General features: G+C 37.3%; 1 protein-coding gene across 3 annotated transcripts in view; it reads right to left on the reverse strand.

The window, feature by feature from the left end:
* Positions 1-24,095, reverse strand: part of LOC106052142 (excitatory amino acid transporter-like) — an 83,444-nt gene that overhangs the window by 25,296 nt on the left and 34,053 nt on the right. Inside the window, exon 1 of one of the 3 annotated variants that reach the window (XM_056034140.1) lies at positions 10,285-10,444. The exons of the other annotated variants lie outside the window; for them this stretch is intronic. The gene's annotated coding sequence lies outside the window, so the exon portion shown is untranslated. Of the gene's footprint in view, positions 1-10,284; positions 10,445-24,095 lie in introns of those variants that run through there. 3 annotated transcript variants of the gene reach the window in all.

Below are 24,095 nucleotides of genomic sequence, written 5' to 3' on the forward strand. Positions count from 1 at the left end.
AAAACGGTGGATTTTAATTTTTTTTACAAAACACTATTATCTTCCTATTTTCCGGTATCCACATTTAAATTTGCATAGGTCATCTACGTAAACTAAAACAGACACATTGGCAGAGATTTGTTATGAAGACACTGTGGATGTTATAAAGCCATATTGTGTATGTTATGGAAAGATTGTGAATGTAATGAAGGCATATTGTGGATGTTATGGAAAGATTGTGAATGTTATGAGGGCATATTGTGGATGTTATGAAGACATATTGTGGCTGTTATGGAAAGATTGTGAATGTTATGAGGGAATATTGTGGATTTTATGAAGACATATTGTGGATGTTATGAGGGCATATTGTGGATGTTATGAAGACATATTGTGGCTGTTATGGAAAGATTGTGGATGTTATGAAGACATATTGTGGATGTTATGAAGACATATTGTGGATGTTATGCAAAGATTGTGGATGTTATGAAGACATATTGTGGATGTTATGAAGACATATTGTGGATGTTATGCAAAGATTGTGGATGTTATGAAGACATATTGTGGATGTTATGAAGACATATTGTGGATGTTATGCAAAGATTGTGGATGTTATGAAGACATATTGTGGATGTTATGGAAAGATGTTATGAAACATACTGTTGGTGTTATGAAGACATAATTTGGGTGTAAAGAAGGCTTTTTTTTTTTAAAGACTAAAAAAAAACAACAACAAACAAACACAAAGATCAATTGCTGCAGGGGTGGACTACTGTATAGAACATAAAATAAACAAACATATAGGTAACCGTACGAGTCACATCTATGCATGTTTATTGTGTTCTTTTAAAACCTTGTATATATTACATTTGGTTAATTCTTGAATAAATTATTTTGAAAGCGTTAGAACACAATCCTTAGATTAAATTAACTTAAGACTAAATTTACATAAACTGAAGTGACCAATAAACATCTAGATTAGTGACTGACGTATTGTTAGGCTTTTCACCTTCATCTAGACAATAGACACAATGAAGTTGATAGACCTATGTAAATCTAAAAGGTAAAAGTGTCTTAAGTTGAAGGTTAAGAACAGATATAAACGAAGACTCTTTGAAGACAACATTTTTTTTCTAGACTGTGTGTGTTAAGTAAAATATGTGTAAGTTTTAATCAAAGAATCGTTTGGGGATATATTGAACAACACGCAATGATGCATCCCCAATTATAGAAACAAAAATAATTTCCGATCATATTTAATTAATAAACCTAAAATACTTCATTGTGAGAGACATTCGAGTCAGCTGGGCATGTTCCTTTATCATGGGCATTGCTGAAAGATCCTATTCGTGTTCAGAAAGACATATGGTACGGGTCGTTGTTTACGTAAAAAGCATCAACAGAACGACTGTACACTACACAGAAACACATTGGACCGTTCTGACGTAATAGAGTAGACGCTAGAATCTTAGTCTTCTATTTAAAAAAAAAACTTTATGACTCCATCTTGTTGTAGACACTTTTAACTAGAACAGAATGAAAGGTTCTCCATAGAAGTTGAAACTATTCACTTAATTTATTAATTTATGTTTTAAACATTGTTAATAATATTGATTTTACTTGATTAATAGACAAATATGGATTATAACTACAGTGTAAAAAAAACAGTTTCTTGACATTGAAAAAAAATTGCGGCCCCCGTTTGTCAGAACCATAAAAGAATGTCACAAGACGAAACCAAAACCAGTGACTCTGGGCGCATCTATTGTCTTCCGAGACAGGAGGAGCCATAATAATAATATAGTATAAGCCTCTAAATGAAGAAGTTGAACAGCATAGAAAAAAGAAACTTACACTATTAACTGAACTAAAAATAGATTGCAGATGACATTAATATAATGCACACTGACGACTTGTGATTAACACATAGCATAGTATCTAGTACGGTGCTTACGTCTGATAAAACGCAAGTGTTAATTTATTAGGCAGATCAAGAAACATAAGTAATTTGATGTACGTAAAAATGTTTGCTAGCTAAAAATATTTTTTTCCAGAACTTGATTTTTTTAGTCAAAAATTTCCAGAAAATCATATTTGTATTGGCAATCTTTTGGCGTCGCACTCCTCTAAGAGTGGCGCCAGGGGCCTGATGCCCCTAGCCCCCTCCTCACAACATCTATGGAAAGATGTGCAAATGTTTCCCATGAGCCCACACTTGACGTTGGTTAAAGTGTGTATTAGGTGAGCAGCATTCAAAGCGCGTGATCTACATTTCCGCTAGATCTATGTATTGACATGCACTTATTGTACACTTCTGTGTTAGAGCTAGATCTATGTATTGACATGCACTTATTCTACACTTCTGTGTTAGAGCTAGATCTATGTATTGACATGCACTTATTGTACACTTCTGTGTTAGAGCTAGATCTATGTATTGACATGCACTTATTGTACACTTCTGTATTAGAGCTAGATCTATGTATTGACATGCACTTATTGTACACTTCTGTATTAGAGCTAGATCTATGTATTGACATGCACTTATTGTACACTTCTGTATTAGAGCTAGATCTATGTATTGACATGCACTTATTGTACACTTCTGTATTAGAGCTAGATCTATGTATTGACATGCACTTATTGTACACTTCTGTGTTAGAGCTAGATCTATGTATTGACATGCACTTATTGTACACTTCTGTGTTAGAGCTAGATCTATGTATTGACATGCACTTATTGTACACTTCTGTGTTAGAGCTAGATCTATGTATTGACATGCACTTATTGTACACTTCTGTGTTAGAGCTAGATCTATGTATTGACATGCACTTATTGTACACTTCTGTGTTAGAGCTAGATCTATGTATTGACATGCACTTATTGTACACTTCTGTGTTAGAGCTAGATCTATGTATTGACATGCACTTATTCTACACTTCTGTGTTAGAGCTAGATCTATGTATTGACATGCACTTATTCTACACTTCTGTGTTAGAGCTAGATCTATGTATTGACATGCACTTATTCTACACTTCTGTGTTAGAGCTAGATCTATGTATTGACATGCACTTATTCTACACTTCTGTATTAGAGCTAGATCTATGTATTGACATGCACTTATTCTACACTTCTGTATTGGCAGGCGTGAGTTTAGGGAATTTGAATTGTCTCTGACTCCTTATAAACTACATTCAGTTGTTAAGTCTGAGTCAAATTCAAATGTTTTCATTGTGTTTTTGTTATAACTATAGACCAAGCAGTCCCTTGGGAAAACCAGAGCTAAGTCTAATGGTATAAACTTCCTTCGGTGGGTCGGTAACAACTATTTAGGAAGGTGAATTTGCGATGATTTATAAATACATCATGTATTCACATCACTCATCAAACTAACACATAACGAGCGATAGCTGTCAAGAAATTTGTCTCCCAAAGTCTGTATTTGATGTACAGTCATTGTTTAGACCTCGACACTAAAATCAGACTGTTGCGCTCCTTTGTCATGACCACATTCTTACATGCTTGCGAATCTTGGACACTGACTGCAGAACTAGACAGTACGATCCTAGCAATGGAACTAAGATGCTATAGACCGATTCTATGTATCACCTAAAAGAGTGCATCTCAAACGAAGAGATAAGAAACAGGATCACAGAGCCCCCACAATGAGCTGATAACTATTGTCAAAAAACGCAAACTGAAACTCTATGGCCATATCAGAAGGTCCTCAGGGCTAGCAAAGATCTTCCTCCAGGGAACAGTGCCAGGGAAGCAGAGAAAGAGATGAAAAGACAGCAGAAAGGAATGGACGGGACTTTTATTGAACAAGATTAAATTCAAGATCAGACAGAGAGGAATGGAGAAAGACGATTGAAAGACGATCATGTGTGGTCCCCCAACGTGTAGGTGAAGATGATTAACTTGTAACTTGTAAAGTCTTTTATTCAAGTTCGAATGAAGGAAATCTTTACTAGATTTACATGGAACGAAGTTTGAACTAAAACAACAACAATCTATAATCTGATTTGTACAATGACAATCTCAAGAGTAGATCTTCTGTCTATAATCTGATTTGTACAATGACAATCTCAAGAGTAGATATTCTGTCTATAATCTGATTTGTACAATGACAATCTCAAGAGTAGATATTCTGTCTATAATCTGATTTGTACAATGACAATCTCAAGAGTAGATCTTCTGTCTATAATCTGATTTGTACAATGACAATCTCAAGAGTAGATATTCTGTCTATAATCTGATTTGTACAATGAAAATCTCAAGAGTAGATATTCTGTCTATAATCTGATTTGTACAATGACAATCTCAAGAGTAGATATTCTGTCTATAATCTGATTTGTACAATGACAATCTCAAGAGTAGATATTCTGTCTATAATCTGATTTGTACAATGACAATCTCAAGAGTAGATATTCTGTCTATAATCTGATTTGTACAATGACAATCTCAAGAGTAGATATTCTGTCTATAATCTGATTTGTACAATGACAATCTCAAGAGTAGATATTCTGTCTATAATCTGATTTGTACAATGAAAATCTCAAGAGTAGATATTCTGTCATCTAATTCCCTATCGTGCAAGCAGCACATGAGATTGGCACATGCCCTGAATATCAGGCAATGATGAGGTGAAGATGATCCTACGAAAACCCCCCGCAGACACTCACGCCATCTGTAGGCGTCGTTGTTGGTTGCCTTTCATTGAATGTGGGCAAACAAAACGCGAGATGTCTGCAAGAATTAGTCATTTAAAAAAAAAGTGCCAGGATGTGGATAGAGCAAATAAAAATGTTTATATTTGTGTTGTAACTCTGTGGGTTTAAACCAGCTGCCAGGAAAACAAAGTATTAATAGTACATTCATATATCAACTTTTGGCTGCATTCCTTTTCTCTAGGAATACAACGACTCCCTCCCTCTATACACCCATTCATCTATCTATCCATCTTTCTCTTTATCACTCTCTTTATCTCTCTCGATATATATATATATATATATATATATATATATATATATATATATATATATATATATATCTATATCTATGCATCCATCTACCTATCCATCTTTCTCTCTCTCTTCATTTCTCTGTCTCTCTATCTATCCATCCATCAACATATATGTATATATAAAGACGTAGCGGTAAAACTCAACAAAAACTAAAACTAAAGGAAGTGTTTTGTAACTTAGGGACCTTCTAAACGTCACACATGGAAAGCATGTTATGTCTTATGTCACGATGACCTGACCTAAGTGTATGGGAATTCCCCTTGGAAATGACTGCCACTAAAGTGAAGACGAAGTACGGACGTGTTAACACACTGATAAACGTTTGAGCCGTTCAAATAGTAGAGAACACTAGACGATATTAACTTTACCTGCACTGATAATGATGTGTGCAATGTCAAACAGAGCAGCTATTACAAAGCTAAACTGTTTTTGTTTGAATCTATTTGATGTTGTATTTACATACCTGGCCAGCATAATCGTGACTGTTGTATTTAAACCGGGTGGCTTGGGGTAGAAGAGAGTGTTTAGTTTATGGTTCATACAACCTTTAAAAAAATATATGCATCACATTGCATCCTACCCGTACCAGTTTGGTTCTCCAGGCCGTAATTTAGACGTGTGAAACAATGACCAGGCCGTAATTTAGGCGTGTGAAACAATGACCAGGCCGTAATTTAGGCGTGTGAAACAATGACCAGGCCGTAATTTAGGCGTGTGAAACAATGACCAGGCCGTAATTTAGGCGTGTGAAACAATGACCAGGCCGTAATTTAGGCGTGTGAAACAATGACCAGGCCGTAATTTAGACGTGTGAAACAATGACCAGGCCGTAATTTAGACGTGTGAAGCAATAAGCAATAACCAGGCCGTAATTTAGACGTGTGAAGCAATGACCAGGCCGTAATTTAGACGTGTGAAGCAATAACCAGGCCGTAATTTAGACGTGTGAAGCAATAACCAGGCCGTAATTTAGACGTGTGAAGCAATAACCAGGCCGTAATTTAGACGTGTGAAGCAATAACCAGGCCGTAATTTAGACGTGTGAAGCAATAACCAGGCCGTAATTTAGACGTGTGAAGCAATAACCAGGCCGTAATTTAGACGTGTGAAGCAATAACCAGGCCGTAATTTAGACGTGTGAAGCAATAACCAGGCCGTAATTTAGACGTGTGAAGCAATAACCAGGCCGTAATTTAGACGTGTGAAGCAATAACCAGGCCGTAATTTAGACGTGTGAAGCAATAACCAGGCCGTAATTTAGACGTGTGAAGCAATAACCAGGCCGTAATTTAGACGTGTGAAGCAATAACCAGGCCGTAATTTAGACGTGTGAAGCAATAACCAGGCCGTAATTTAGACGTGTGAAGCAATAACCAGGCCGTAATTTAGACGTGTGAAGCAATAACCAGGCCGTAATTTAGACGTGTGAAGCAATAACCAGGCCGTAATTTAGACGTGTGAAGCAATAACCAGGCCGTAATTTAGACGTGTGAAGCAATAACCAGGCCGTAATTTAGACGTGTGAAGCAATAACCAGGCCGTAATTTAGACGTGTGAAGCAATGACCAGGCCGTAATTTAGACGTGTGAAGCAATGACCAGGCCGTAATTTAGACGTGTGAAGCAATAACCAGGCCGTAATTTAGACGTGTGAAGCAATAACCAGGCCGTAATTTAGACGTGTGAAGCAATGACCAGGCCGTAATTTAGACGTGTGAAGCAATGACCAGGCCGTAATTTAGACGTGTGAAGCAATAACCAGGCCGTAATTTAGACGTGTGAAGCAATGACCAGGCCGTAATTTAGACGTGTGAAGCAATGACCAGGCCGTAATTTAGACGTGTGAAGCAATGACCAGGCCGTAATTTAGACGTGTGAAGCAATAACCAGGCCGTAATTTAGACGTGTGAAGCAATAACCAGGCCGTAATTTAGACGTGTGAAGCAATAACCAGGCCGTAATTTAGACGTGTGAAGCAATAACCAGGCCGTAATTTAGACGTGTGAAGCAATAACCAGGCCGTAATTTAGACGTGTGAAGCAATAACCAGGCCGTAATTTAGACGTGTGAAGCAATAACCAGGCCGTAATTTAGACGTGTGAAGCAATAACCAGGCCGTAATTTAGACGTGTGAAGCAATAACCAGGCCGTAATTTAGACGTGTGAAGCAATAACCAGGCCGTAATTTAGACGTGTGAAGCAATAACCAGGCCGTAATTTAGACGTGTGAAGCAATAACCAGGCCGTAATTTAGACGTGTGAAGCAATAACCAGGCCGTAATTTAGACGTGTGAAGCAATGACCAGGCCGTAATTTAGACGTGTGAAGCAATGACCAGGCCGTAATTTAGACGTGTGAAGCAATAACCAGGCCGTAATTTAGACGTGTGAAGCAATAACCAGGCCGTAATTTAGACGTGTGAAGCAATGACCAGGCCGTAATTTAGACGTGTGAAGCAATGACCAGGCCGTAATTTAGACGTGTGAAGCAATAACCAGGCCGTAATTTAGACGTGTGAAGCAATGACCAGGCCGTAATTTAGACGTGTGAAGCAATGACCAGGCCGTAATTTAGACGTGTGAAGCAATGACCAGGCCGTAATTTAGACGTGTGAAGCAATGACCAGGCCGTAATTTAGACGTGTGAAGCAATGACCAGGCCGTAATTTAGACGTGTGAAGCAATGACCAGGCCGGGATGTAGGCATATAACACAATAACCAGGCCGTAATTTAGACGTGTGAAGGAATGACTAGGCCGGGATGTAGGCATATAAAACAATGACCAGGCCGTAATTTAGGCGTGTGAAGCAATGACCAGGCCGGGATGTAGGCATATAACACAATAACCAGGCCGTAATTTAGACGTGTGAAGGAATGACCAGGCCGGGATGTAGGCATATAAAACAATGACCAGGCCGTAATTTAGGCGTGTGAAGCAATGACCAGGCCGGGATGTAGGCATATAACACAATAACCAGGCCGTAATTTAGACGTGTGAAGGAATGACCAGGCCGGGATGTAGGCATATAAAACAATGACCAGGCCGTAATTTAGGCGTGTGAAGCAATGACCAGGCCGGGATGTAGGCATATAACACAATAACCAGGCCGTAATTTAGACGTGTGAAGGAATGACCAGGCCGGGATGTAGGCATATAAAACAATGACCAGGCCGTAATTTAGGCGTGTGAAGCAATGACCAGGCCGGGATGTAGGCATATAACACAATAACCAGGCCGTAATTTAGACGTGTGAAGGAATGACCAGGCCGGGATGTAGGCATATAAAACAATGACCAGGCCGTAATTTAGGCGTGTGAAGCAATGACCAGGCCGGGATGTAGGCATATAACACAATAACCAGGCCGTAATTTAGACGTGTGAAGGAATGACCAGGCCGGGATGTAGGCATATAAAACAATGACCAGGCCGTAATTTAGACGTGTGAAGCAATGACCAGGCCGGGTTGTAGGCATATAAAACAATAACCAGGCTGGGATTTAAGGGTGTGAAAAGTATGCGACCACAATGAACCCCAAACCTAAAATGGTCTCACAGTTCAAGCCACACAGTGAAATGATACAAGAAATCAATAATAAAGCCTCCTTTTAAGTAATTTGCACTGTTGCACAAGGCCTTAACTTTTCAAAGCCTGCTCTTGGAGTATCACTTTCTCTCTCACCCACATTTCTTCTACCATGCATTACCATGAAATGCACTCGACCTTATTTGTCCCACTTTAAGTTTATATCTAAATAACGTGATAAAAAAACAACAAAACGAGGTTGATTCGAAGGATGCTAACGACAACCTAAAATCAATTATTAAAAATGGCGTTAACACGTGACCGGAAATAGAAATAAAAGCATGTTTGATGAGCAATGAGACGTCTAGATATTTCTAAGATACAAAAATGTGCCAAGAATTATTTATGCTTTTCATATTCAATGAACAGATTGTGTCCGGTGACAAGCTCAAGCAATTAGAAGTGAAGCCTTTTTTTTTTTGTTTTTAATTTTTTTAATTTTTTTTTCAGGAGAAAATTGATATTTAAAATGTTACAGAAGACAAACGTAGAACTAGAGGGAAACAACTGAAAGTGAGACAAAACACGGGAGATCACTCTCATTAAAACAACAACATATGCCATGTTTTAGAATCATAATTGTGTTCCTACACACTTCAAAGGACTAGATCTTAGTGTGTAGGATTTTTATTCGCCGATACTCCGCATTTGATACACACACGCACACACACACAAATTGACACACAAAAAGAGCATGTGCTAGTTATAAATTGACAACGTGTGTGTGTATCAGTATGCATCTCCCTCCCTGGGTCTGAGGTGGTAAGCTCTGTTCTTCAAGTGTGCCCCCGCAGTAAAGCTGACAACTGTGGTAAATAATCCTACACCCATTGCATGCATGTCACCATTGTTAAACAGGCCCAGTTCCAACTTTGTTACACTCTAAAGATATTATTATAAGCCCGCTCCCGCGCCGACATTCAAGGTGTGCATTATTATAAGCCCGCTCCCGCGCCGACATTGAAGGTGCGCACCAGAGCACCGTTCAACACGAGGGATAGACGACATATTGATTGTAGAGGACGGACTGTTATCCGGCTGAAGTGATCTGCAAGTAATGGGACTTTGAGCTGTCTGGGACTAAGAGCCGTCCTTCTTATCTTATAAAATGCAGACGTTACTTCAAATAGGAGAATTTGTACAAATTTGTCCTAGCATATGGAACGAGGAATGTGACTTAATCTTTGTGTCTGAGTATTTTATTTAATTTATTAGGTTTTGCGAACTGTAATGAGGACCAGGAGAGACACTGGGAAGTGTGTCGGTGGTCTGTACTAATGTTTAGGTAGAAAAGTACTGGTGGAACTTAAGGTAAGACGCCCAGTGACTTTACAGCTGAAGTCCATGTCTCACTGTGTATTTTACAACTTAATATATTCATCGTCATTTATTACAATATTACAACCTTGCGTTAAGTACTTGACTTAGAGTTACTACAATAGTGCAAAATTCGAAAAATTACATTTGGGGTAAATGGATTCAGTCGGATTAGGACATAACGACTCCCAACGTTGGGGTGAATTTTAAGTAGAGTGACTGTAGGCCTATAACTAAAGTGATTCAATACTGTACCTAAGGTATCTGTGCCTTGATATTTGATCTACTCTTGCCTCTACCACCATAACACGCAACAGTTGTAAAACATCAACAAAATAACAAAAAACAACAACAACAAATAAATAACTGCTAGATACTGCTTACCTCGTCAGTCTGTATTTAGAAAGAGAAAGAGGATTTTATAATCCGAGGTATAAAAACAAACAACATGTGCGCCTTACACAACAATGCACCGTTTGGAGATGGTAATGTGCTAGCCACGCGGGAAGCTACACGCTCACTTGACAACATCACTGCCTTTACCTCCCCCCCTCCCCCCATCCACGTTCTTTCCCCCACCAACCCACATGATACCCACTCTCCCCCATGTTTACTATTATTCGTGTGCACTCCAAATGAGTCAAAATCTATGTAGACCAGGTCACTAAACTTTTCCATTACTTCCCCCTTCCCCCCCGAGCGCCTTGACATTAATCGCCAAGAGATTAAATGGCTGTTGTATTTTTTTTTCACTTAGATTTCTATCAATGCGTGCAATAGTAAAAGTTTTTTTTTTTTCTCATCTTCGATTTTTAAAGAAAAATGTCTTTGTACACGCAGTAGTCACACAGTGCAGTGTGTACATAAGGTTTCTTTACTTTGAATTCAAGCAGTGGCTCGGCAGCTAAATGGTCTAGCACTCTGCCCTCATTTTTCGTATACCCCGATGGTTTATGTTGTCTTTCTCTTCCTCAGGGCCACGTGGTTTAAACTTCCGCGCTGCAAATCATTCATGCGGTACTCTCTCATATTATAGATCTGTGGGGGCCCAAATCCGGCGGTTCTCATCAATTTGAGACTAGAACACAATTTATGTGTCCTTTTGATGAACTACGACTATAGTTTGGTGTACGTTGTTAATTTGACTCAAACTGGCACGTCATTTACGGCTTTATACAGTAAAAACAACAACAACAACAACAAAAAAATCAAAAAATAAAATATATCAAAAAAGCTTATCTAAAGGGGAAGAACTCAGCCCTTAAAACTATATCTATCAATAATGAACAAGCTATTTCCCTTATTTGAAGTCAAACAAAATATATTATTACCAATAATTATTTGACTAATTGTTTTTTTTTTCATACATGTTTTGGTGGCTACAATAAATAATTGTTTAAAGTATCAACTGAGCATGCGTGAGGGAGAAATAGCGTTAACAATTATTTATGGGGATTAAACCCAACAGATTTAGCCATATATGTGAATACTGAAGGATTAGTTTCCCTTGTTGGTATCAAACAAAATAATTAATTAAAAGCATTTAATTAACTAATTGGTTCATTTTTTTTTTATTGATTCATGCCTTGTCTATGCCAATGAATAACTGTGTGAAGTTTGGATTTGATCCGAGAATGGGTGTGGACACACTTCTTACCAGACAGAGTGAGTTGATATAAGCTTTGATAAAAAGCTAAAGAGTACAAGTCGTGTTTCGGGCCATGTACTTTGTCCCTCTTCACGTGGATCCCAATTTTAAACTCAGCTGACCTTTAACCTATACGGTCTTTTTATGAAGCTCGACATAGGCTGCTCGAATGTATTAGTTTGTTCTCTTTGTTATGAGAATGTCACAACATGTTTCCTTTTTTTTACTTTCTCTTTCACTCTGTCTATACATATGTGTGTGTACAATCACAGACCTATACATATGTGCGTACAATTACAGACCTATACATATGTGTGTACAATCACAGACCTATGCATATGTGTGTGTACAATCACAGAGCTATACATATGTGTGTACAATTACAGACCTATATATATGTGTGTACAATTACAGACCTATACATATGTGCGTACAATTACAGACCTATACATATGTGTGTACAATCACAGACCTATACATATGTGTGTGTACAATCACAGACCTATACATATGTGTGTACAATTACAGACCTATACATATGTGTGTACAATCACAGACCTATACATATGTGCGTACAATTACAGACCTATACATATGTGTGTACAATCACAGACCTATGCATATGTGCGTACAATTACAGACCTATACATATGTGTGTACAATCACAGACCTATGCATATGTGCGTACAATTACAGACCTATACATATGTGTGTACAATTACAGACCTATATATATGTGTGTACAATCACAGACCTATACATATGTGTGTACAATCACAGACCTATACATATGTGTGTACAATCACAGACCTATACATATGTGTGTACAATAACAGACCTATACATATGTGTGTACAATCACAGACCTATACATATGTGTGTACAATCACAGACCTATACATATGTGTGTACAATCACAGAGCTATACATATGTGCGTACAATCACAGACCTATACATATGTGTGTACAATCACAGACCTATACATATGTGTGTACAATCACAGACCTATACATATGTGTGTACAATCACAGACCTATACATATGTGTGTACGATCACAGACCTATACATATGTGTGTACAATCACAGACCTATACATATGTGTGTACGATCACAGACATACACATATGTGTGTACATTCACAGACATACACATATGTGTGTACAATCACAGACATACACATATGTGTGTACAATCACAGACATACACATATGTGTGTACAATCACAGACATACACTTATGTGTGTACAATCACAGACATACACATATGTGTGTACAATCACAGACATACACATATGTGTGTACAATCACAGACATATACATATGTGTGTACAATCACAGACATACACATATGTGTGTACAATCACAGACATATAGGCCACATATGTGTGTACAATCACAGACATATACATATGTGTGTACATCACAGACATATACATATGTGTGTTTAATCATTGATCTAAATATATGTGTGTACAATCACAGATCTATACATATGTGTGTGCAATCACTGACATATACATATGTGTGTACAATTACAGACATATACATATGTGTGTACAATTACAGACCTATACATATGTGTGTGCAATCACTGACATATACATATGTGTGTACAATTACAGACATATACATATGTGTGTACAATTACAGACATATACTTTATACAAAATTTCCAAAATATAAAAGGAATCAGAAAAAGCGTAAAATAATAGGCACACTAAAAGCAGTTCCTATGTCACTTTATAGTTTATATACACACATATAGGAGAGTTACATTAAAAGGACAAACACATTGACTTTATAGTTTATATACACACATATAGGAGAGTTACATTAAAAGGACAAACACATTGACTTTATAGTTTATATACACACATATAGGAGAGTTACATTAAAAGGACAAACACATTGACTTTATAGTTTATATACACACATATAGGAGAGTTACATTAAAAGGACAAACACATTGACTTTATAGTTTATATACACACATATAGGAGAGTTACATTAAAAGGACAAACACATTGACTTTATAGTTTATATACACACATATAGGAGAGTTACATTAAAAGGACAAACACATTGACTTTATAGTTTATATACACACATATAGGAGAGTTACATTAAAAGGACAAACACATTGACTTTATAGTTTATATACACACATATAGGAGAGTTACATTAAAAGGACAAACACATTGACTTTATAGTTTATATACACACATATAGGAGAGTTACATTAAAAGGACAAACACATTGACTTTATAGTTTATATACACACATATAGGAGAGTTACATTAAAAGGACAAACACATTGACTTTATAGTTTATATACACACATATAGGAGAGTTACATTAAAAGGACAAACACATTGACTTTATAGTTTATATACACACATATAGGAGAGTTACATTAAAAGGACAAACACATTGACTTTATAGTTTATATACACACATATAGGAGAGTTACATTAAAAGGACAAACACATTGACTTTATAGTTTATATACACACATATAGGAGAGTTACATTAAAAGGACAAACACATTGACTTTATAGTTTATATACACACATATAGGAGAGTTACATTAAAAGGACAAACACATTGACTTTATAGTTTATATACACACATATAGGAGAGTTACATTAAAAGGACAAACACATTGACTTTATAGTTTATATACACACATATAGGAGAGTTACATTAAAAGGACAAACACATTGACTTTATAGTTTATATACACACATATAGGAGAGTTACATTAAAAGGACAAACACATTGACTTTATAGTTTATATACACACATATAGGAGAGTTACATTAAAAGGACAAACACATTGACTTTATAGTTTATATACACACATATAGGAGAGTTACATTAAAAGGACAAACACATTGACTTTATAGTTTATATACACACATATAGGAGAGTTACATTAAAAGGACAAACACATTGACTTGTACAGGACTTTGTTTTATCGAATAGAAACTTTTTTTTTGTGTTGGGTAATTAGATATAATGTAGTGTTTTTTTTCTTATCTAAATTTTTATTGATTAGTTTTACAACAACGGTCGATGGGTCTTAATAAGCGTTCACTGCACCTAGAGATAGTTTAGTGAGCTAGTCATGCCTAGTCTATACTACATTGGAAACATACACGGAACATATACAACTTACATTACAAGCTCATAAATAATATTGCATTCCAGCGGTTCTAAGCCTGTGAACGCTGGTCAATTGTGTTCTTTTCCCATCATACTGGTGGTCTTAGTTCAATGTTTTTTGTTATATTTATTTAGAGTGCGTATGACATCTGTACCATTTCCAGTCGGGGTCCTTCTTTTAAGACTTGGGGACCAGATACATATTAGTGGGAAAACGAATTACGAGTCTTTAACAAATTAAATAATTTTGATATAATCAGAAAAACACTTGAACGAACTGTTTGAGAACCTTTATCACCATCTCCGACCTCTCTTATTTTAAAGCCCATGCGTTGTTCACCGCCAGCAATAAACTTCAGAGCAGATGTGAACAATTAGACGGGCGTGGGGCATACTACTCACGTAGAGTAGACAATTGCCCGATATGTATGTATGTATGTGTGTGTGTGTGTGAGACTAAGAGAGTGTGCGTGCGAGAGAGAGAGAGCGATGCAGCGACCACCGAGTTGAGTAAGTACTCTATACTTAATTCGTACTCACGATTCATGAGTACAGGATACAATTCACATTTGTGAATTCTAGTATCTGAATCCGTCTTAGGTGCATCACCTGCCGTACTTTTTTTTTTAAACTGAATTTGCGAATGATTTTTCCGTGTTGTCCAAATTACGGCCCGCGGAACACATCCGGCCCTCGAAATTTCAAGTAATATAGTGTACCTTATCTTATAGACACAAAGATAAAGGCAAATTCCTCACCCCATATACTGGGACAAATTCGTACAAATACTCCTTCTTCCCTAGTGCTATTAGAGCATGGAATGAGTTGCCCGAGCTAGCCAGGAAAACTAGTGACTTGGCAGAATTTAGGTCATTGGTTAATATGCATGACTGAATGCATGACGCGTAGGACGTAATCATCTTCTTTTTTGAAGTAGCGTCTGTATTATATAAGATAAGATAAATAACAGTCGTTACTTCAAAAGAAGATAATTAGGTCCTACAATACTAATCAGTGACTTCAAATCTTAAAATCTGCCAAGTCGTTGGTTTTCCTGGCGGACTCAGGCAACCCATTCCATGCTCTAATAGTAAGAGTAAATTGAAGCGGCAGTGGAGTTGACTCTTTCTAGTGACGACGCAAATATATATATAGTCCGCAACCATGAAGTCACTGATTAGTATGCATGATTAGACTGACACAAGGATACTTGTAGGACCTAATTATCTTCTTTTGAAGTAACGACTGTTATTTATCTTATCTTATATAATACAGACGCTACTTAAAAAAAGAAGATGATTACGTCCTATATATATATATATATATATATATATATATGACCCCAGGGTGACGAATAGCTTATTGGTAGGGATGGGGGCGTGGTGGTTGAGCGTTGAGTACTTAACTTCCAAACCGAGAGGTCCTGGGCTCGAATCTCGGTAAGGAAAACTGGGGTTTTGAATTTCGGGTATTTTAAGATGCCCCTCAAAGCTATAATGAGAACCTGATATTAGTTTGGTAAAGTAACTGCGGTTGGTCGTTTCTAGGGCCATATAACACCCTCGTTAACATAGAAACAGAGGACCTTTACATCATCTGTCCTATAGACAGCAAGGTCTGAAAGTAGAACTTAACTATTTTTTTTTGTTTGGGATAAATTTATTAGTTCATTTATTAATTATTAGTATTAATTTATTTTTGTATGTAAATAAAGTTTACCTTTTTTTAAAAAAAAATGAATTTCACGTAATAGCGAGAAGGCCTTGGTCTTGCCATGTCATGATATCACTTTTAGACAACGCCACTGCTTGTGGAAAAAAAAGGGAGGGGTGGAGAGATTAAACAAGACCCCACCAGGTTACAACAGATTAACAAACACATTGTTAGACCGACTTGTTTTAAAATCCCAGGCCGTCACTTCCGATGCACCATGAACACGCGGTTAAAACAAAAAAACTCTGCGATGGCAAACTGAAGTTCCATAATTGAAAAAAAAAAAAAAAAAAAAAGCGCGGGAATAGATAATGAACGTTTGATGCGAAGCTCCTTCCATACGACATCTCAGGGGACTCAACCGATGTCTGCTTGCTGAAACAGCGTGGGGTTGGTAGGTGACGGAGGCTTTATTTCCCATGGATTAATATTAAAACAAACATTTTTTTGTTTCTAGCAGGTTCCTCTGTTGCTAAATAAGAACGCTCACGATTACGCCGGGCGTCGCTAGTAACTGATCAAATCTATTATACTGGGAAAGTAGAACGGTTCTCTGGCGACAAACCTATGCTTTGTAAAGGACATATTAATAACATACCAATAACTATACGCACACATTTCGACAATAAGCTACACAATTCGACACCACTTAGGACATATTAATAACATACCAATAACTATAGGCCTACGCATACATGAAAAATACACAAGTTGACAGCACATGCCTTAGCAGTCTTGGTATTCACTGGCACGCGTTCGGCCTTAATTGGACGAGTGCAATTTGCTGTATAAAAATGAAACCACAGCTTCGTGTATATTTACTAAGCCAACATGAGACGTTAAGCTGTTGCGAATTCAAAACTTTCACATTTTACCGACAAGCTGGTTTGATGCAACTAATTTCTTAGCTCAAGGGATCCCCCACACCCCCTTTCAGACCTTGCGATCTATGGGGCAGATCATGTTAAGGTCATCTGTTTCTATGGCCAACGGTTAACGAGCAGGGTGTCATGTGGCCAGCACAACGACCAACCGCCTTTACTTTCCCCAACTAAAGTCAGGTACCCATTAGAGTTGGGTGGACTCAGGGGCGTCATAAAAATCCCGAATTGCAAAATCCTAGTCTTCACCGACATTCGAACCCAGGACCCCAGGTTCGGAAGCCAAGCGCTTAACCACTCAGCCATCGCTTAAGAGATCCCCACACAAGAATGAAGGTACTAAAAAGTTAAAAAAAAAAAACTACTAGAATTAACGCATGTAAAGACACTAGATGATATCGATCAATATATAAACTCCTTTAGTTTTAGCATTTATTTGTTTCTATTGAATGATGCGCTGAAAACACACGTGACCTCATTGTTACAATCTTGGAGCTTTTATACTATTAGAGTGATTCAATGATTGGAGCAACTTTTTTTCAATTTTAAAACAGTTTTATTCATTTTATTCAGCAACCTTTTTATTACAAATAGCTTAGTTGTAAGTTTGTTTTTATAAATACAAACTAGTAGTACGCTCCCGCAATAGAGCAGGAGATAAACAGATACAGTAATAATATAATTCCGGTTTAGGTAAAAGGAGGAACCCCTCTTTGCTTAGAAGAGACAAGAGCTGAGCTGGCTCGGTCCTATTGTAAGACATGACTCACTGTCAATAGCCATCCTTCAAGGTCCAGTGGAGGGATCACGAAAAAGAAAGAGTCATCCAAAGAAAAGCTGGCAGGACAACGTGAAAGAATGGACCGGCCTCCTTCTTGATATCATGCCAAGAACCGCCGCTGATCTGGGAAAATGGAGGGAGTTGATTACGCGAACTGTCGCAGAACCCTACGACGAAAGTTAAGAGACAGATGATGATGAGGATGATAAAATAATTTAGCTGGTAGTAAATCATGGATTCTTCTTAATTTTTAAAAATTAAATTGATGAAAAATCTTACATGACTCATAATAAAGTTATATAATATACTCAACAATCCGAGCTAGTTGGGAAAAAAAAAGGATGAAACTTCTGGTGCGCTGGAAAACGGAGGATTCCAGCTACCCGTCGCCTCAGCGTGGCCCCTCCGTGGAAACGTCTAGTAGTGGAACTAGATAGGCCAAGTACGAGTAGCGAAGCAGGCCCTTGCGGGATTCTCAGGGTGAGCCTTTGTTTTTTTATCTCACTCACCCCCAGTCCAAAATGTCCGCAACGCCGTTCCACAAAGGGGCCATCATCAGAGACCCGTGTCTGGAGTGGCGGTCCCTACACGGAACAGTGACGGTTAGTTACATTATAGGAATATGAGACAAGCTCCCCGCAGTCAGCACTGTTCTCGGCCACTTGTAGCGAGTGGGGCCCAGGAACGGGACGGCGCGCTGTGTACGCGGCACGATCCGATCTGGACCAGTCAATCACGTCTACCGCTGGGGTCCCTCAGACAGGACTCGGAATGGGGAATGCCTGGTTGTTGGATAAAAGCCCTTCTAACAGTCAACGGGATAATGGCACCCTCGAAGGTGCCGATTCCCTACTGGACTTCACTGAAGGTGCGCTGGAAAAGAATATCCACGCTCAGCAACAGTTTATATATAGCAACAGAACACAATGGTATCAGACAAGTAGATATTGACAAATGCATAGTCTGCTGAACTCTAGAAATAAGTTCCTGGGAGTCAGATAGTAAGATATGTGGCTGGGGGGCTTAAGCCGCTTAGGCTCGAGATCGACACCCAACTCAAGCAGAGTTGGGTTTACTGAGAGCCCAAAGGCAGCACGGAAAACCTCATGTCCCTACTGGTCCACAAAGAGATTGCCCATAGGACATAGGACATTGAGCATGCTAGAAGTATGAAAGTTGCGCTATCTAAAAGCAATTAAAACAACAACAAAAAAAACTAACAAGTCCTATGGCTCCATACTAACTGGAAATGGTGCCTAATCGGGAAATATTATTTCATAAAACTACTGGAGATTTTTAAAAAAAATCATCATCCTACTTTTCATATTTGTATATTTTGTTCTTATTGTGATAAAAAAGAATCATAACATTTAAAAATCAAACTCCCCCACCCCTTTTCCTAATATTTAAAAAGGGAAACAAAAATCAATTGGCTAAATTAAATAAAAAGGAAGGGAAGACAACCAACGTAATTCAAGGCAATCACATCATGGGGTTAAGCTTTTGGGCTCAATAATTTGTTCTGAAATGTGGTTCCTGATAGTAGCTATCCACCGTTGTGTTATCCGAGTACACTTAGATACCATACTTCACTTTTTTTTTAAACTTTTTTTTTTAAATTCTTAATCTAGGGACAGACCTTTTTGATTGAAATTTTTTGAGGAATTTCAGGATAAATTAAATTTTTAACACACTAATCTCCTCTTTGCGTTTGTTTCGATTATTAGGATCCAGTTTACATTCTTGAAACAATTAAATACAGTAACATAGAACAAGAAGAGAAAGCCATCTGGAGAAATGGGGGAGGCCATGAAAGAAAAACTTAAGAAATAAATAGAATAAAGCGTTGGAATTGGTTGGTCAGTGTGAGATTCCATGCAAATAAGAAACCGTCCAATGACCCAATTACTAACGTATCCGGAGATATTTTAATTGGTAAAAGATAAGCAGAAATCCTCCTTAAAGAATTGCATATTTGATTAATCCAAATTGAAATCAGAAAATAAACAAGCGCAGGCACAATTAAATTCAATAATACACAAAACAAAGTTACTTCAATGGCATTCACAGAAATAGATTCAAAACCAAACTTAAAATACATAAAAATCATTTCGTTTACAATTCTCACTCCTTATTTATACAAAAGAGCTAAAAATTGGTTCTACGGTGCCATGAGGTGCAAAAATAAATTATCGTAAGCGTTTAGAAACTTTACGAGCCGACCGCGGCGTAGCATACGCCTCCCTCTTTTTTCTGAGCCTCGCTCTCTGTCACCGCGAAAGTTAAATGGGGAAACTCTAGCCCGACTTGCAGAAATAAAAGAGTTTTATGACTTTTTCATCGTGGCGTCTGTATGGTTGGGCCACGAAGAGAATTATATATAGAAATAATACATATATCATCAACACTTTCAATATTCTGTACACCATGTACACCAATGATTTAGCTATCCGCCACAGATCTAGAGGAAAATCTCTTACAGTAGCCTACTTCACAATTATAAACAGATGCCAAGACAAAACATGGCATATACAATTCTAACGACATTACAAGGTATTGAAACTAAAAGAAAAACAGCAAAGGGAAAAAACGGGGTGGGTTGGGGTGGTTGTTGCCGGCTAGTTCTTCCCATGGTGCCCATTACAGGAAGTCACGTCCACAAACCGCTGTTTGACCATCTTTTGGAATCCTAAGGGAAGCAATTACTAGCGTATTACAAGAGTTGTTTGCCTTGGGACAACAGAACCACACAAGCTGAATTTAGCCGATTCTTTTGTCGATTTTTTCCCCTTATATTTTCCCCTGACCCTGATGTTGAATGATCCAGCAAGTACTGACCACCATTCAAGTGGACACATTTTCTTTATTGATATTATACGGATATTTTTTTATTGAATATTTAAAAAAAAATATTGCTAAAACTGGACATTACTTATATAATTCTGCTTGCGACTAAAACAAATAGCTAGAAAAGTGGTTCCCAAACTTTTTTGTCTCGTAGACCCCTTGCCATGTTTTCTGGTTTTCGGTAGACCCCCTGCTTAACTTATACTGGTACTGCAATTTTGCAAATTCACCAACTCTATTTTTTAAAAGTAATTTCTAGCTGTAGTGAGTAAAATAGTAAATAAGTAATTTCAAGCTACTTAGTAAGTTAGAGAGATCTTTCTTTTTTATTATTAAATTCAAATTTATACCAATTAAAATAACAATTGATATGTATTACTGGAACCACCAAACACACCGGAAATGTGTGTTGTTGTTGTTTTTCGCAGGTTCATCATCCGTTACTACGGATATTATGTTTCATATAGGAATTTGTTGTTCTGTGAAGTAGTTCTTCAAACAATAAATATCAATTAATTAATTAATTGGCCTTAAGTATCACTGCAAAAGTTTTCGTAAAGAGCAGTTTCTAGTGTAGGCCTATTTCTTAATTTTTCACGTCTGGCTCAAATATTGGGTCCGCGGAACAGGAGAAGGGGCGAAGTAACGGGCGTCCAAACCAGTAGGCTTTGGGCAGGAGGGACTCATTGCAAACCACCTAGCAGGGGAAAAACTGAATTCAACCCTCTGCTGCCTTGCAGCTATACCCAAACATGGGAACTGTTTCGTGGGTCAACCTCGAGGAAAAATAAGGAGCAGATGACCCTTAGGCAGTGTGCAACACACAGCGCTACACCCAGTCAGAGCCTGTAAGGCTACTTATCTTATCTTATATAATACAGACGTTACTTCAAAAAAGAAGATGGCTACTGATCCCAAACTGTATATGTTGTTTGCAAAGAATTACATATAACTCATACCACCGATGTGCCTACTGTATTGTTGCTTAAAGAAATTTGTGTAATAATATCACATGAATGTTTGTGTAAAATACTTTTTAAAACGACTATAACAGCTGGTAAAATCAATGTTTTATCTATTTTTTTCCGTATTCGGCTATAAGTAAAGAGATCTTGTAAGACGCTCACAAACCACCATCTTCTCTACATGGTGTTGAAGAGAGATTTTGTGGGTCTAATTCTGAACTTTATCATTGAGAGTTCGAAAGTTTTTTAAAACCTTTATCTTTTTATCAGGGTGACATCGTCTCAATCGATCTTCCAATGTAATTAGTTTCATATCGTCATATAACGTCACTTAGGCAACCATATGTTTGACAAGGAAGAAATGAATCCCAATTTCAAATAACCAACGCTGTACAATCTATATTTCTTTTTGTTACATGTAGAAAAAATTAAGCTATTTAAATAAGTATTGAAATTAAATATAACAAATTTTGTTTTGAATAGCAGGATAAATATTGATCGGATTAACTAAAGTACAAATCATACATTAGTGTAGAAAGTAATTACATTGATGAAATGTGAAAATTAAAGTCACGACCTGCTTCAATTAAATCCATTTTCGTAGACCCCCATGGACATCTCATAGACCCCCAATTTATTTTTTCACTTTCGTAGACCCCTTGGAATTCTTCGTAGACCCCTGGGGGTCTATATAGACCACTTTGGGAATCACTGAGCTAGAAGAAAGACAAAAGGAGCTAAAAATAAAAATCTGGGTTGTTTTCAGAAGTTTTTAAGTGTGAGCCTGTGTGTTTCTCTAGGCCTGACTTACAAGAAACTACTTTCCTTTGTTTTTTCATTCACTTCTGTGCATAGCTTTCAGACGTTTTGCTGCTCTGTCTTGTCGTGGTCATGCTTTAGTTAATGAACTCGGACACGAATTAAGCAACTAGCGCGGCAAGCGTTGCTTATAACAACGTACGTTCCATGACATTTTCTCTATAGGGAAGTTTATGTATTACAAATATAACCTATTTACTCGTATTTTCTAGTAGTTTCAAATATGGCTACAAATAATTTTGAGTGTAGGTTTCAGACAAAAAAAACTTATTTAAAAAAAAACGCGGCACTAGACATTCAAATATTGACCAAGGGAAACCGATGGTGGAGACATGAATCAGACTCAATTTCTCTTTTGCTTTAATTATCGTCATTATCTTGGTTTAAACCAAGACATGTAAACAGTTTTAGGTCTTATTGCAAGTGAAACAAAAACACTAGCCGAATGGTAGTACCACCCAGAGAAAAAACCTTAGCTCACAGTCACTAAAGTAATGTGGTTTAGTCTAATGATATACCGACTTGTTTACTCTGACCCACTTTTGAACCTAATGATACGACTCCTCCACTCGTCCTCCCATTTCCCCCCCCCCCAGACTGGATCCAGTGACTATATATTACTCTTGGAAAAAAAAAATTCAATGCCTTACAGAAAAGTGTAATCGAACAATGAAGTGATAAAAATTTATTTGAATAGTGCCAAATTGTCTCACTAATAGTTTGAGTGTGCCAGGGACGCAGTTTGGGGATGAAAATGTTGCCAAATATGAAAGGAAACAGAAAATAAGAACAACGACCAAAACCAAAAAACAAAAAACAACAGCAAACTGTAACCTGAATCTCAGTTAAAAATTAGACCACAGGAAATATAAAAACGGGCGTTGGCATTTACTTTGCTCAGGAGGCCGCCACTGTTTTGTAACATTATATGATTATATAAAAAAGCTATAATTATTATGGCATGAACGGATTAAAATTTATTGCATTTGAGTGGATATAATTTCAAGTTTTAATTAATACATGTTCAAAAAATAAATTCTTAAAACGATGAACCGGAAATGCTCAAACTAAATAAGGTTATCATAAACGAACAATTTATCTTATGAAGAAGATGATTACGTCCTACGCGTCATACATTCAGTCATGCATATTAACCAATGACCTAAATTCTGCTAAGTCACTGGTTTTCCTGGCTAGCTCAGGCAACCCATTCCATGCTCTAATAGCACTAGGGAAGAAGGAGTATTTGTACAAATTTGTCCTAGCATATGGGACGAGGAATGTGCCTTTATCTTTGTGTCTTTCTCAGTATTTTATTAAATTTTGTTTTTGTATTTGGAGATTATGGTTCAGTGTTTTATGTATAATTGCTAC

Source organism: Biomphalaria glabrata, chromosome 6, assembly GCF_947242115.1.
Source record: "Biomphalaria glabrata chromosome 6, xgBioGlab47.1, whole genome shotgun sequence".
NCBI lineage: Eukaryota > Metazoa > Mollusca > Gastropoda > Planorbidae > Biomphalaria > Biomphalaria glabrata.